Raw genomic sequence first — 14,983 nt, 5'->3', positions numbered from 1 at the left:
TAAGCAGCAGAGAACACTGAAAATGTCCCAAAAGATCTCTAGAAGAAAACTGGGTTTCAGGAGACTTCTGCGTAAGAGTAAGAAGCAAGATTGGAAGAGCTAAAGAATCTTCGCTCACTTAAACGCTCGGCCCTCAGGTCAAAAGTCTGAGGCGCTATCCAAGGTGCTGACACCTGTATTCTTGGACATGTATTTAAAAGGGTTCGTTTGCTGTCCGGCTTACATTTCTTTCTCATTTGCCCCTCACATTCCAAATCTAGTGTGCTAAAAATCTGTTGCTGCTTCAGATACATAAGCCCAAAGCCACCGGCGGACCCTGCTTCTACGCTCAACATTGCTCTCACTGCAGTCACGCAGGAATCCAGACGTGGCTTTCCAGTTGCTCTTTATAAAGCTATCAATTCCTGCAGCGCGTGCGTGCATGCTCAGTCGCTCAGTCGTGTCCGACTCCTTTGCGACCCCATAAACTGTATCTCCCCAGGCTCCTCTGTCCATGGGATTTCCCAGGCAAGAATACTTGAGTGGGTTGCCAAAACTCCAGGGAATTTCCGGCAGTACTGCACCGCAAACAAAAATTCAGCTACACAAGGGCCCTCCAAAGTACTCAACCGGCTTATCCAGCGAGGAAAAGAGAGACTAGTATCTCAAACTACGATAACTGGAAGAAAACAAACCTGATTCTCGGAGGACATACGTTTTCACCTTACTTCGCTTAGTATAAGGAAGACTCCTCTTGCGGCGAATCTGTCGGCTTGCAGAAGAGACAAAGACTTCGGATACATCCACATTTTCCCTTATCCGAATATCAGTGGTGTATAAAGCTAATTCCCAAACTTTCTTCTTGTGTCCTGGTTTTCGTGCTCCGACTTGGTTGCTTCTTCTTTCCCCGCAGCTGTCTTCCCCTCCCCACTCTCCCGCCAGGATGCTCTCGCCTCCCCAGCCCCTCTCTCCTCTCCGCCCCCCCTCAGCCCTCCAGTTCTCTGACATTAGTCTAGGAACAGCTGAACCTTGCTGGTTTTCATTTAGAGAAGTTTTAAAATTACATGATTTCCTGCCCTCTTCCACTTATGACAGGGTTTCCTTAAAACAAACTAAACAAAAACACAAAAAAAATATACGTGTTTGGGTTGACAATGATGCACATTTGAATAAAGGCAGGAAACATCAACTTAATTGTGCCCCAGGGACAGATAGATTTTGAGGACCTACCTCAGGTGTGGGGAGGTCTTATAAAGAACTTTTCTTTTTGGCTTCCTTCATGTTCACCTTCTTGTGGAAAAACATTGTGTCTGAAACAGGCACAATATTGACAGGAGCATCTTTTCTAATCCTCTTTCCTGTCTTCTGTCCTTAGGGGTCTCAGAGCTAGATTTGCAGTGTCCTGGACAGAATGCTGCTTCTGCATTTCCAGACAAAGATGCTAGGTGCAGTGATTTAGTTATGACTGACTTGGCTCTTCATTTCATATCCATATGAGTTACACTTCACTCTTAACCTCCCCACGTGGACCTAAATTTCCTGAGTAGTTCTCATGGCACTGGCCTTTGTATTCCCCTCCACTATCTTTTATATTTTTCTAAGAGCGTGGCAGACAGAAAAGAAATTGAAGACTCAACAGAATATTTCATCCTGATGTACGCTTGGTGGTAGACAGGAACTGCCACTCAGAAAGTCAGCTAGCAGCTGTCCTTGGAGGGTCTCCTACTTATGAAAGATCTCTTTTGTATTCAGACACTTCAATTCAGAAAGCAAAGTCTCTTCTCTTGAGGGTTTCAGAAAGAGCAGGGTAGCTTAAATCTTGAAAAAGCCCCCAGTTAGTCACTCAGTCATGTCCAACTCTTTGCAACCCTATGCACTGTAGCCCACCAGGCTCTGTCCATGGAATTCTCCAGGCAAGAATACTGGAGTGGGTAGCCATCCCCTTCTCCAAGGACTCTCCTCCCAGGGCTCTTCCCTGACCCAGGGGTAGTGGCAACATGTCATATGGAATATCCTAGACACCTTCTACAAGGGATGTAGCTCAGTGATAGAGCACAGCGTTTAGCGTGGACAATGCCCTGGGTCAACCCCAGCACCTCCAGGGCTTTAATCTCAGCCCTGAACTAAGGCTTATGACTTATTTGCCAACTGATTTAGCAGGGTAGGCCAAAGATTTCACTTTATATAACTGATGAATTTTCAAAAATGGCAATGATTGATTCCACCGATACCTCTTTGTTTGCTGACCTATGACTTTCAAAAGTTTACAAGTATCTGAATAAAGGCAGGAAATGCCTACTATTTATTTGTAGGTCACTTGTTGTGACCTACATTTTCCACAAGTTTTAAAACTTGTTCAAATAAACCTTTATTTATTAGCTGCAACCAGTTCTAAAATATTGTAGCAGACTTCACTCCATGTTGTAATGAATTGTTTGTTCAACTTCTCACAAAATAGTCTCACCTGAAGTTTTTTCCAGGAAGACTACTCACACAGACTATTTCTTGTCACTTCAAACTGGCACTGACTCCTTGAATAAACAACTGAATAATATTGGTAACTCCTGCTGACTCATCAGGAGTCAAAGGAAACAATGCCAAATCTTTTGTCTTATTTTAAAAATCAACTATTGATGTTACCTCACATCATTGAGGTAACCTCACATCATTGAGATAACATTGATGTTATCTCTATTGATGTAGAGAACAAAGTAGTGGTTACCAGGGGGAGGGAAGGGCAATAGTAAGGTTGGGGAGTGGGAGGTACAAATTTGAGTGTAAGACAGGTTCCAGGGGAACAAAGCTCATGGCTCAGGAAGTAAGGAACTTGACCGCAATGTAGGAGACCATGCTTCGATTTCTGGGTTAAGAAGATCCCTTGGAGGAAAATGTGGTAATTCCCTTCATTATTTTTTGCCTGGAGAATTCCATAAACAGAGGAGCCTGGTGAGCTACAGTCTACGGGATCGCAAAGAGTTGGACACGACTGAGTGACTAACACTTTCACTTTGTAATAACTTTAAATGCAAAGTAACCTTTTAAATTGTGTAAAATTTTTTTAAATGAAAAATTTAACTATTGATTTTTTTGTGAACAAAGTCTGTTGTAATGAGATATGCCATTTTAAATTTTCTAATTTTTGTGACAGTTGTTTTCTTGTCAGTTGAGAATTATTGTGATGAGTGTGTAGTCTGGTATTGTGAATGAGTTCTGTTTTGAGAGTGAGTTGGTAAGTCCAATTTGTTTGTAAGTCCAACAAACTTAGCCTAGGTACTCAATTAATCCAATCGCTCTATAGTACCATACTGTTATAGGCTTACAATATTTTTCACACAAAGAACACATAAAAACAAAAAATTAAAACATTTTAAATCTTACAGTACAGTATTGTAGTACAGTACAACAGCGGGCATACAGGGGGTGGCATCAAGTGAACAGGCAAGAAGAGTTATTGCCTGGAGGAGGGAGAAGAAGTGGGATACGGTAGAGTGGAAGGATCATCAGCAATAGGAGGTGGAGGGTAAGCCGCAATAGCACTCATGTCTGACATTGATGGAACGCATATTGGCATCTTTGAAAGTTTGCATATAGGGGACTTACTGTACATATATATTTTTCCAAACTTATAGAGTTATTAGATTCCATTTCTGAGCATTTTTGGAGACTTTCAAAGAAGGAGGATCAAGAAGAGAAAAATAAGAGACCCCCCACCCTCCAAAAAAAATACTGCCTTTATGTTCTTTTAGTTTCTGAACTGGGTCGGGGTCAACTGACAGGATGTGGAGAAGCCAAAAGACTTTCCAGTGAATTGCTATTACCTCTCTTCTGCCTCCCTGCTCCACCTACCATCCCATATCAGAGGGAACTTGATCCAAGCAGCACATGTGGAAGAAAGATTCCAGTTCTTTCTGGGCCGGCAAGTATATTGGACAACTAGACCATCAGGCTTAAGGAATTTGAAATCTGAAAAAGAAGCTGAAAACAATCTAATTATTAAAAAACAGAAGTCAAATACTATTATCTTATGTGGCCGAAATAGCTCAGTTGGGAGAGCGTTAGACTGAAGATCTAAAGGTCCCTGGTTCAATTCCGGGTTTCGGCAAGCTGTGCTTTTTAGTTAATACAGTGTATTCTGTTAGCATGTTAAATATGTGCCGCGTTTCAGTCATGGAGAAGCTCATAACTGAAGCCCACTTTTAGATTTTCAACTTTTTTTTTTTACCAAGGTAATAAAGGTATCTTATGACCTCTTTAAGTTTACATAGTACTCCAACATATTGATACCCTGTGAGCAGTAAGCACTACTGATTTAAAAAAAAGTAATAAAATATTATGCAATAATGACACTGAAAAACTTGGGCAATGGTCACTGAATCACTGTGATGTATAGTGTGAACAGCAGCAGTGGGAAGAGCAAAGGGTGCCACTTCTCATCTCTGTTGCAGCCACTCTCTGTTGTAGCTCGAAAGCAGCCATAGAGGATGTGTAAATGAAGTGCCTGTGTTTGAATAAAACTTTATATATGGACACTGACATTTGAACTTCATATAAACTTCATGTGTCAACTAATACTAGTTTTCTCTTTATTTATTCAAACTTTTAATGTTCCCAAACCATTCTTAGCTCTCTGGGAATAGTTAACCAACCACTAAGGAGGTGATCTCACTGTAAATACTCACAACTTTAAGAGCAGGCAAGGTTTCAGTAGGATTTTGCCAGTTAGAAATAAGTGGAGAATAAATTCAAACAGAAGGACCTCAGCCCCTAGGGATTTGAACTTTGTTTCCCCAATTTAAAAATTCTGGAAGCTTACCTAGTGAGCTATCGTAATCTATACGTTTAGCTGCTGGACATACATTTAACTAATTCGTTTGATAGATATTATCTTAGTTGCAAAGCTTCTTTGCATTCTTTTATGGCAGGAAAAATCCCATTTGAAAGAGATACTATAATAAATACCCAGCTCTCAGGAATGCTTTGTTTTTCTTTCTCACTGTCTTCCATTCCTTTAGGCATCTCAAAACCAGAGCTGTCATGTCCCCTACAAAATGTCACACCAGGGTTTGCAGACCATATTGCTGGACTTGAGGTATTTTATTTCATGGTGAGTATTGTGAGTTCATTGCTTTCTTGCTTCCCCATTTCCCCAGAGAATTGGAAACTGCTCAACATTAATTATGTAGGACTACTTCTTTCCCTATAAGTGATAATGACATTTGCAAAGAGGAATAAATCCAAACTAATCTCCAGTTGCCTTTTGACTTCAGGATTCCCATCTCAGAAGAAAAGATGTGGAGCAGGTGCTCTAAAGGAAATCTACCTGGCTTTGAAACTTGCCCTGCTACTTGTTGGCTGTGAACTGTTGGTAGTTAGTTACTTCACCTCTTGGGGAGTCTATTTATCAAGGAGGTGATATAATCATGTAATGTAACCTATTGTTATTACCATAATATTATCCACTTCTTGTCCCCAGCTACATTTTAAAAGCACCATTTTTTTTTATTTTGAAAGCTTGGGGAAAAAAAAACCCCAAAACAACAAATATATCATATTGACCATGGTCAGAACTCAACCTAGAGTTCTGTGAGCAGGATTTCAACTTGCTCTTGGGAAACCTACCAAGTTTCAATGTCTCAAAAGTCAAACCTTCCTACACCTGGTGGTAAGTAAATGATGCTCATTATCTAGCACTCACTGGGAAATGGCATCTTGATTCAGTTCAAGTAAACTTGTTCCTAGATTTGAGAAAAGTTTGAAAGCAATTTATTAAATGGCATAAAACAAAAAAAAAGTGGAAATACCCACCCCTTAGGTTTGGGGATCCTTTTATGCTGGCCACCTCTTCACTCACATGCAGTAATTCCAGTCAATCATCTTGTCCAGGAATGAGTCGTTCAAATTTCTGATTTATCCATGATTTGTAAAACAAATCTTACTGACATTTCCCAGTTTACAGATTTCTTCCCTAGGTACTTTGTTACTGAAAGTGAAAGTTGCTCAGTCTGTCTGACTCTTTGCGACTCCATGGACTGTAGCCTGCCAGGCTCCTCTGTTCATGGAATTCTCCAGGCAATTCTACTGGGGACATTGTTCCCTTCCCCAGAGGATCTTCCCAACCCAGGGATCAAACCCAGGTTTCCCCCCATTGCAGGGAGATTCCTAACCATCTGAGCCACCAAGGAAGTAAATTTATAGTCTACAAAACAATACTTAGTGTCTTCTTTAATGTTGTAAGGAAACTTACTTAATTCAACTACACCCCTAGAGTAGAACAGAAGAAATCACTGCAAGTCAGTAGATGTTACTCTGATATCTAGCTCTTCATACTCTTGTAGAGGCAAGAGCTCCATGTGAGGAGGGCAAAAACATGGACAGGATTCTCCAGAACAGAGCTAGGTTGTCCTGGGCTAGGGTTCTTGAAAACCAATGCAGATAGCTATTGCCATTAAATTATTTTCCACAAAAGGGTTGTAATTGTGGGGGGTGTAGCTCAGTGGTAGAGCACGTGCTTAGCATGCACGAGGCCCTGGGTTCAATCCCCGGCACCTCCAACTGGAACTTCTTGTGTGGGATTTCTCTGGCGCTAGCCAAAATGGCCCTGTCACTCATAGCTCAGGTGTTTCTGTTCAAATGTATCTGTCCACCTTTTATTTTTTAATTGGAGAATGTTGCTTTACAGAGTTGTGTGGGTTTCTGCTATACAACGAGGGGAATCAGTCGTAATTATATATATTTCCCCTCCCTCTTGATCCTCCCTCTCCCCCTCCCCCTACTCTCCCCAGGTAATCACAGCACCAGGCTGGGCTCCCTGTGTTATATAGCAATGCCCCATTATCCATTTTACACATGATAGTACGTATTGGTCAATGCTACTTTCTCAGTTCATCCCATCCTCTCCTTGTCCCACTGTGTCCACAAGTCCTCTCTCTACATCTGCTTCTCCATTCCTTCCCTGCAAATAGATTAATCAGTACCATTTTTCTAGATTCCATAATATGTTAATATTTGACATCTGTTTTTCTGTTTCAGATTTGTCTACCTTTTAAAACCACCCACTGTAGTCACTGAGAAATCACTCCTACGTTGACTAAGGTCTTTACACAAAAATTAACTACTGGGGAAAATTAGAGTTCAGAGAACAGGAAAATCACTTAGACTATGTCCCCACCTCATCTTTCATCAAACTAGCTTCAGGAATCAGTTCAATGGAGTTTTCCCTGGATTTGGAGAAAGTTTAAAATTAAGAGGTTGGAAAATCTGAAGTGAACTTGCCCTAGTACTTTGGAGAACACACTTCCTCCTCTGGCATGAAGAACACAGGATTCTCCAGTGGTGAGATGAAGGACAGATTGGCTGCATAATTTCCTGGACACAAGGCCCTCTGAAATGCACTGATCATAGACATATAAGGCTGGCCATGATGACAGGTTTGGAGCGAATGCCCCAGTCAAAGGGGCAAGCTCTTGTGTACTTGCCCTCTTCTAAGAGACTCGGAATGGATGTTCACCAGGGTCAAGTTTGAGCTGAGAAGGCAGGAGATGCTCACTCACCATGCAGACTTGCTAAACTGTCCTGTCCTGTTTGGATCCCAAAAGGAAAGATGTAAAAAGAGTACAGGAAAACTTCTTTCTCCTGCTTGTTTTGGATTCTTATGCTGGGTATGCTTGAGAGAGCATTACCTTTTGAAAATGTTGCTAATGGAGATACATAGCTAGAGTCCTAAGCACTTATGGAAACATCAAAGAACGCAGATTTAAGACACTAGTGTCCAGAGATTTAGGACAGTTGCTTCAAACTTGTGGGACAATTCTACCTTTTCCTACAAGTAGTTTAACTTTGTGGTCCTATTAATGATTTTGATAAATCAACATGGATTTGATCATACAATCCAGTTTATGAAGTAAAATAGCTTTTGTGTCTCACTTAAATCAGGATTGGGGGGGTAAGTGTTGTAGAGGGAGACTTGAGTGCAAAGTAAGAGATTTGAGAGAAAGAGAAAGGTTATTCTTGGTCACAAAAGAGGTGAGTGGTTTGATTTGTGTTAAAATTAATGTTTGTTTGTTTTTTTTTTTTGCAAACAATTGACTACTTCCAAGAAACCACACTGTCACATAAAGTGATTGGCCACTGTAAAAGTTTTATTTCAGGAGTCTGGGAACCTTGCATCTCTCCTGCCTAAAAATTTGGACATTGACCAGACGCATGAAATTGCCAATTGTTTTCTGAATTAACTTAGGGGGCACAATCAACCAAGGTAAATATTTTTGTGCAAGAAGCACCCTATCAAGCTATCCCATGCCATTGTGAAGTCACCTTCACCAGGAAAGACACTCCTTCCACTTTCTCAAAGAGACTTGAGACCCAGTCTGTCTGCCTATCCCTTGTATTTGGTGATTCAGCCAAACATGTTCTAGGATCGTGTCCTTGAAACCAGTATAATTGAATTGTATTAAAGACTATTCCTTCCAGCAGAGGCATAGTTGCTGCTTACAGATCCTTCTGAAGCGTCCTCACTCTGATATGCAAACCTTACTAATAAAACTTTCTCTGGCACTGTATTTTCCCCTGATCTTGTCACCACTCCGCCATTGTCATTTCCTTCCCTTTGACTGAAGAATTTAGCCTCTGGCTCAGGGTGCTCCACTTCAAAAGCCCTCATTATTATCAATGACTTCAGCATTTTAACTGTTGCTCTGTTTTGAATACATGCGCACATAATCATGAGAGTGCCATAAAAATTCACTGGTTTCCCAGATTTTAAGTAAGTGCCATTTTATAAAAATCCCCTGGATCACTAATGTTATTATGACAAATATTACATATCTACTCCTATTGACCTTTTACTGTTCATACTGTTCATGGGCTTCTCAAGGCAAGAATACTGAAGTGGTCTGCCATTTCCTTCTCCAGTGAACCACATTTTGTCAGAACTCTCCACCATTACCTATCCCCGTCTTGGGTGGCCCTACAGGGCATGGCTCATAGTTTCATTGAGTTAGAGGAGACTGTGGTCCATGTGATCAGATTGGTTAGTTTGCTGTGATGGTGTTTTTCAGCCTGTCTGCCCTCTGATGGATAAGAGGCTTATGGAAGCTTCCTGATGCGAGGAGGCGGACTGAGGGGGAAACTGGGTCTGATGGGCGGGGCCAAGCTCAGTAAACCTTCAATTCAATTTCCTGTTGATGGGTGGGGCTGTGTTCTCTCCGTTATTTGTGTGTGTGTGTGAGTTAGTCGTTCAGTCTTGCCCGACTCTCTGCGACCCTACGGACTGTGGCCCGCCAGGATTCTTTGTCTATGGGATTCTCCAGGCAAGATTACTGGAGTGGATTGCCATTCCCTTCTCCTGAGGAACTTCCTAACCCAGGGATCCAACCCTGGTCTCCTTCATCGCAGGCAGGTTCTTCAGCGTTTGAGCTACAGGGAAGTCCTAAAAAGATTGGCAGCGGTGGGATTCGAACCCACGCCCCCGAAGAGACTGGAGCCTTAATCCAGCGCCTTAGACCGCTCGGCCACGCTACCACTTCATACCCTATTTTTTTTATCTGGAGTCAAACTATGGTGGAGGTAATGAAGATAATGGCGATCTCCTTCAAAAGGTCCCATTCACGCACTGTTACACCCAGTGCCCCCAACCCTGCAGCAGACCTAACAGAAGCAGAAGATATTAAGAAGAGGTGGCAAGAATACACAGAAGAACTATACAAAAAAGATCTTCATGACCCAGATAATCACGATGGTGTGATCACTCACCTAGAGCCAGACATCCTGGAATGTGAAGTCAAGTGGGCCTTAGAAAGCATCACTAGGAACAAAGCTAGTGGAGGTGATGGAATTCCAGTTCAGTTATTTCATCTCCTAAAAGATGATGCTGTGAAAGTGCTGCACTCAATATGCCAGCAAATTTGGAAAACTCAGCAGTGGCCACAGGACTGGAAAAGATCAGTTTTCATTCCAATCCCAAAGAAAGGCAAGGCCAAAGAATGCTCAAACTACCGCACAATTGCACTCATCTCACACACTAGCAAAAGGAAAGGAAAGTTAGTCACAGAGTTGTGTCTGACTCTTTGTGATCCTATGGACTGTAGCCTGGCAAGTCCTCTGTCCATGTAATTCTCCAGGCAAGAATACTGGAGTGGGTTGCTATTAACTTCTTCAGGGGATCTTCCTGACCCAGGGATCAAACATGGGTCTCCTGCATTGGAGGCAGAGTCTTTACCAACTAAGCTACATACTAGCAAAGTAATTCTCAAAATTTTCCAAGCCAGGCTTCAAGAGTAGGTGGGCCATGAACTTCCAGATGTTTAAGCTGGATTTAGAAAAGGCAGAGGAACCAGAGATCAAATTGCTAACATCCGTTGGATCATCAAAAAAGCAAGAGAGTTCCAGAAAAACATCTACTTCTGCTTTATTGACTATGCCAAAGCCTTTGACTGTGTGGATCACAATAAACTGTGGAAAATTCTGAAAGAGGTGCGAATACCAGACCACTTGACCTGCCTCCTGAGAAAACTGTATGCAGGTCAGGAAGCAACAGTTAGAACTGGACCTGGGACAACAGACTGGTTCCAAATCAGGAAAGAAGTATATCAAGGCTGTATATTGTCACCCTGCTTATTTAACTTATATGCAGAGCACATCATAAGAAACCCCAGCCTGGAGGAAGCACACACTGGAATCAAGATTGCCGGGAGAAATATCAATAACCTCAGATATGCAGATGACACCACCCTTATGGCAGAAAGTGAAGAACTAAAGAGCCTCTTGTTAAAAGTGAAAGAGAAGAATGAAAAAGTTGGCTTAAAACTCAACATTCAGAAGACTAAGATCATGGCATCTGGTCCCAACACTTCATGGCAAACAGATGGGGAAACAATGGAAACAGTGACAGACTTTATTTTGGGGGGCTCCAAAATCACTGCAGATGGTGACTGCAGCCATGAAATTAAAAGACGCTTACTCCTTGGAAGAAGAGTGATGACCAATCTAGACAATATATTAAAAAGCATTATTTTGCCAACAAAGGTCCGTCCAGTCAAAGCTATGGTTTTTCCAGTAGCCATGGATAGAGTGAGAGTTGGACTATAAAGAAAAGTGAACACCCGAAGAATTGATCATTTTGAACTGTGGCTTGGAGAAGACTCTTGAGAGTCCCCCGGACTGCAAGGAGATCCAACCAGTCCATCCTAAAGGAAATCAGTCCTGAATATTCATTGGAAGGACTGATGCTGAAGCTGAAACTCCAATATTTTGGCCACCTGATGTGAAGAGCAGACTCATTTGAAAAGACCCTGATGCTGGAAAAGATTGAAGGAGAGAGGAGAAAGGGAAGACAGAGGATGGATGGCATCACTGACTCGATGGACATGGGTTTGGGTGGACTCCGGGAGTTGGTGATGGACAGGGAGGCCGGAGTGCTGCAGTCCATGGACTCACAAAGAGTTGGACACAACTGAGTGACTAAACTGAACTGATTGACTTTTAATTGAATCTTCCTTCCAAACTCTTTTTGTTTTGAATTTATTTCATTTTACAATGTTAATGCTATTTATGTTTTAAGCATGTTGGTAGTTTAGTCACTTTGCAGTGGCTTCAATCTGATCTGTTTTGGTGTATGGAAGTCCATGTTACTGAGCTATACATGACTTCCATTCTGTCACTGTGGCCATTCTTTTCATAATTCCACTGAAAAAGACAGTGATGATGGCTAAGGAGAAGCTAAGCTTCCAGACATCAACAGAATTGGTTATCTTGTCTAACTGTCTATTAAGATCCCCTTCTTAGGAGGTTTCTATTGGAGAGCATTTACATGGAAAATAATTATTCTTAGACTCTGCACATTTAGTAAAATCTATCCATCTGTCTGAGGAGCCTGGAGGGCTATAGTTCATGGGGTTGCAAAGAACTGGAACATGACTGAGCGATTGAGCACATCCATATGTCTCTTTCCCAAACCTCTCTGTCCTCACTTTTCAGCAATTTTCCTTCCAAGCACCAGTCAGCCAGTCAAACTATTAGTCACCTGTCATGAATTAGTGTGGATCCCTATGCTACAGCTATCCTTCCAAATAAAATAAACAGTTGCATGTCCTGCATGAAGTCAGGCCCACTGGGAGGACTGACTTCACCATTGGCCTCCAAAATTCAGAGGCCCACTAGGCTTACCTTTCTCACAAGTTTTAAAACCTTTTTCTGCTCCCTTCATAATTTCACCACTACCAGTTATAACATATCACAGTAGATTGTAATGAATTGTTTGTTCAAATTCTCACAAAATAGTCTCACCTGGAGTTTTTCCACATAGAGTTTTCCCACATAGATTATGTCTTCAGTCACTTAAAAATGACACTGTCTCCTTGAATAAACAGCTGAATAATGTCAGTAACATCTGTAGACTGACTCATCAAGAGACAATGAAAATGGCACATCATTTGCCTTCTTTTTAAAATGAACTCTTGATTTTGCTTCCACTGTCCTCAATTCTCAATCAACTATTTTTACCCAAAGATTAGTGGTCTTAAGTTTGTTTTCTCTAGGCATATTTCTTTTAGATAGTATAAGTAAACACTTTAATTTCTTTGCCATGGTAAATGGGCTTCCTTGCAAGATTTACAAAGGAGCCAATCAGAGACTGACTTGATTACAACCTCATCTTCATTAAAAAAACATTCTTGTGTGTGTGAAGAAATACTGTTGCAATGAGATGTGTCATTTCAAATTTTCTAATTTTTGTGACAGTTGCTGTCCTGTCAGTTGGAGTTTCGTGACTAGTGTTTAGTAGTCTGGTAATGCTCTTGTATACTGTATTCTTTTAGCAAATTTATAGCATCACTGGATAACGTTTCTCATCATTTTTGGAGATTATGTAAGAGTATGGATCAAAAAGAAGGGAAAAATAAGGGATTCTCCAAAATATTGCCTATAGGTTCCATTACTTCTGAACAGTGTCTACAGAATGCAGAGGAACAGAGAGGCTTTCCACTGAATCCCTCCCTAATACCTCCTTTAAAATTTCCATTTGTACTTATCTGTCCCTGCTGCCAGGAATCGTATCCAACTGGCATACATGGAAAACAGTATATTCCAAGTCTTTCTGGGTGGGCAAATATATTGGCCAACCATGCTTTAGGAACTTGAACCCTTCTAAAAACCAAAGTTGACAATCTAAACATTGAAAAAGAAAGGTCAGAGACCCTTTCTTTTTCAGGTGGCTGAAATAGCTCAGCTGGGAGAGAGTTAGACTGAAGATCTTAAAGGTCCCTGGTTCAACCCCAGGTTTTGGCAAGCTCGGTATTTTAGTGAATACCGAGGATGATTTGTCTTCCTGTGAAAAAGGAGTAGATGCTCACTGGGATGATGCTCATGATACCCTAATTCCTTCAGTATGTTAAAGTCCAGAACACGATGCAGTATCATGGTTCCCAGTGTCATGTGAAGCCTGGCATGCTGCAATACATGGGGTCATGAGAGAGTCGGATATGACAGACTGAACAAGTATCATGGTTCAGCCAAAGAAGCTCACTGTTGAGGTCAGCTTTTATTATTTTTAAATGATGTGTAACCACTGCTAATTTTTTGTAAATAATAAAATATTATGTGTGTGACACTGAAAAACTTGAGGAATCATCACTGAGTGACTGCAACGTGTAGTGGGCACAGCAGCAGTGGGAAGGGAAAAGGTGCCATGTACCATCTCTATTACAACTACTCTACAGTTTATCCTAAAAACAGCCATAGACGATGTGTAAATGAATGAGGTTGTTGTGTTTGAATAAAACTTTATATATGAACCCCTAAATTTGAATTTCATATAAGGTTCATGTTTCACAAAATACCATTGTATTTTTTGACCTTTTAAAATAAAAAATGTTGCTCTTTCAGCAGCACACATACTAAAACTGGAAAGATATAGAGAAAGTGAGCATGGCCCATCGCACAAGGATGACATACAAATTAGGGAAATGTTCCAAAATTGTTCTTAGCTCACAGGCAATACTTTACCAACCACTAGGGTAAAAGGAAGGGTAAAGGATCCTACTGCAAATACTCAGAACTTTAAAAGCAGACAAGATTTCAGTTGCTTTCTACCAGTTAAAAATAACTGGAGTCATATCCTGACACCACCAATAACTGGAGAATAAGCGCAAACACTCCAATACTGAACCCCTAAGGATTTGAACACTGTTTCCTTAACTAAAACTTCAAAAGCTTAACTAATTAACCACCCAAACATAGACCTAGCTACTGGATATATAATCAATTAATTCATTTGGTAGATTTTGTCCTAGTTGCAAATCTCTTCTGCATTCTCTTCATTGCTGAGAAAACTCCATTTGGAAAAAAAACAAATACAAAACAAAAACAAAAACAAAAACAACCCAAAACTCTATAATAGCTAGCTCTCAGGAATATTTTGTTTTTTTCCTCCTTTCTTTCTGTCTTCTGTGTCTTTAAGAACCAGAGCTGTAGCATCTGCTTGGAAAAGTCACTGCAAGGTTTGCAGACATAGTGCCGGGCTGGAGGTGTATCCTTTCATCATAATTATTGTGAATCTATCCTTTGTGTCTAATTTCCCCACATGCAGTTAAATTCTCAAGGACATGCACTACTCTTTCTCACATGCTTCTGCATTATGTTTTTTCATTTTATTTGCAGTCTGTGTAGGCAGAGGGGAATAAAATGGAAGGAGGGAGCATTTGAAGACTCAAGGGTATGTTCCATAACGGGCTTCTCTGTGTTGGTGGATGCAAGTGCTACTCATGCATCCCTTGGCATGCAGCCCTTAGAGCCCATCAGCTTTGGGAAGACTGGGTGTAACTATGTCCTTTCATTTGGGTTGCAGTGCGCCTTCTCATGATGTACCTGTAAGATCAGACTTAGAGTAGGAGATTTGGAAATAAAGGAGCTGCACAGACTAAACTCTATTCTGCCAACTATTAGGTCCTCGAAGTCATCCAGAAAAGGAAGGAAGGTAATTAGTCATGAAATTTTTCTTGGAAGCCACATG

The 14,983-nt window shown here is 41.1% G+C and overlaps 5 non-coding genes across 5 annotated transcripts; 4 read left to right on the top strand and 1 right to left on the bottom strand.

Moving 5' to 3' along the window:
- The first annotated feature begins 4,008 nt into the window (after positions 1 to 4,008).
- TRNAF-GAA lies at positions 4,009 to 4,081 on the top strand. Its single transcript has one exon. It is a non-coding gene; the product is annotated as a tRNA-Phe (tRNA).
- Positions 4,082 to 6,458: 2,377 nt separating this feature from the next.
- TRNAA-AGC lies at positions 6,459 to 6,530 on the top strand. The gene has a single exon. It is a non-coding gene; the product is annotated as a tRNA-Ala (tRNA).
- Positions 6,531 to 9,416: 2,886 nt separating this feature from the next.
- Positions 9,417 to 9,498, bottom strand: TRNAL-AAG. The gene has a single exon. It is a non-coding gene; the product is annotated as a tRNA-Leu (tRNA).
- Positions 9,499 to 13,186: 3,688 nt separating this feature from the next.
- Positions 13,187 to 13,260, top strand: TRNAF-GAA. The gene has a single exon. It is a non-coding gene; the product is annotated as a tRNA-Phe (tRNA).
- Positions 13,261 to 13,845: 585 nt separating this feature from the next.
- On the top strand, positions 13,846 to 13,952 carry LOC122697894. The gene has a single exon (XR_006342224.1). It is a non-coding gene; the product is annotated as a U6 spliceosomal RNA (small nuclear RNA).
- Positions 13,953 to 14,983: the final 1,031 nt, after the last annotated feature.

The sequence above is a fragment of the Cervus elaphus genome, chromosome 7 (genome assembly GCF_910594005.1).
Source record: "Cervus elaphus chromosome 7, mCerEla1.1, whole genome shotgun sequence".
NCBI lineage: Eukaryota > Metazoa > Chordata > Mammalia > Artiodactyla > Cervidae > Cervus > Cervus elaphus.
Note: the sequence above shows the minus strand (reverse complement) of the source record. Positions and strands in the feature narration are given on the sequence as shown.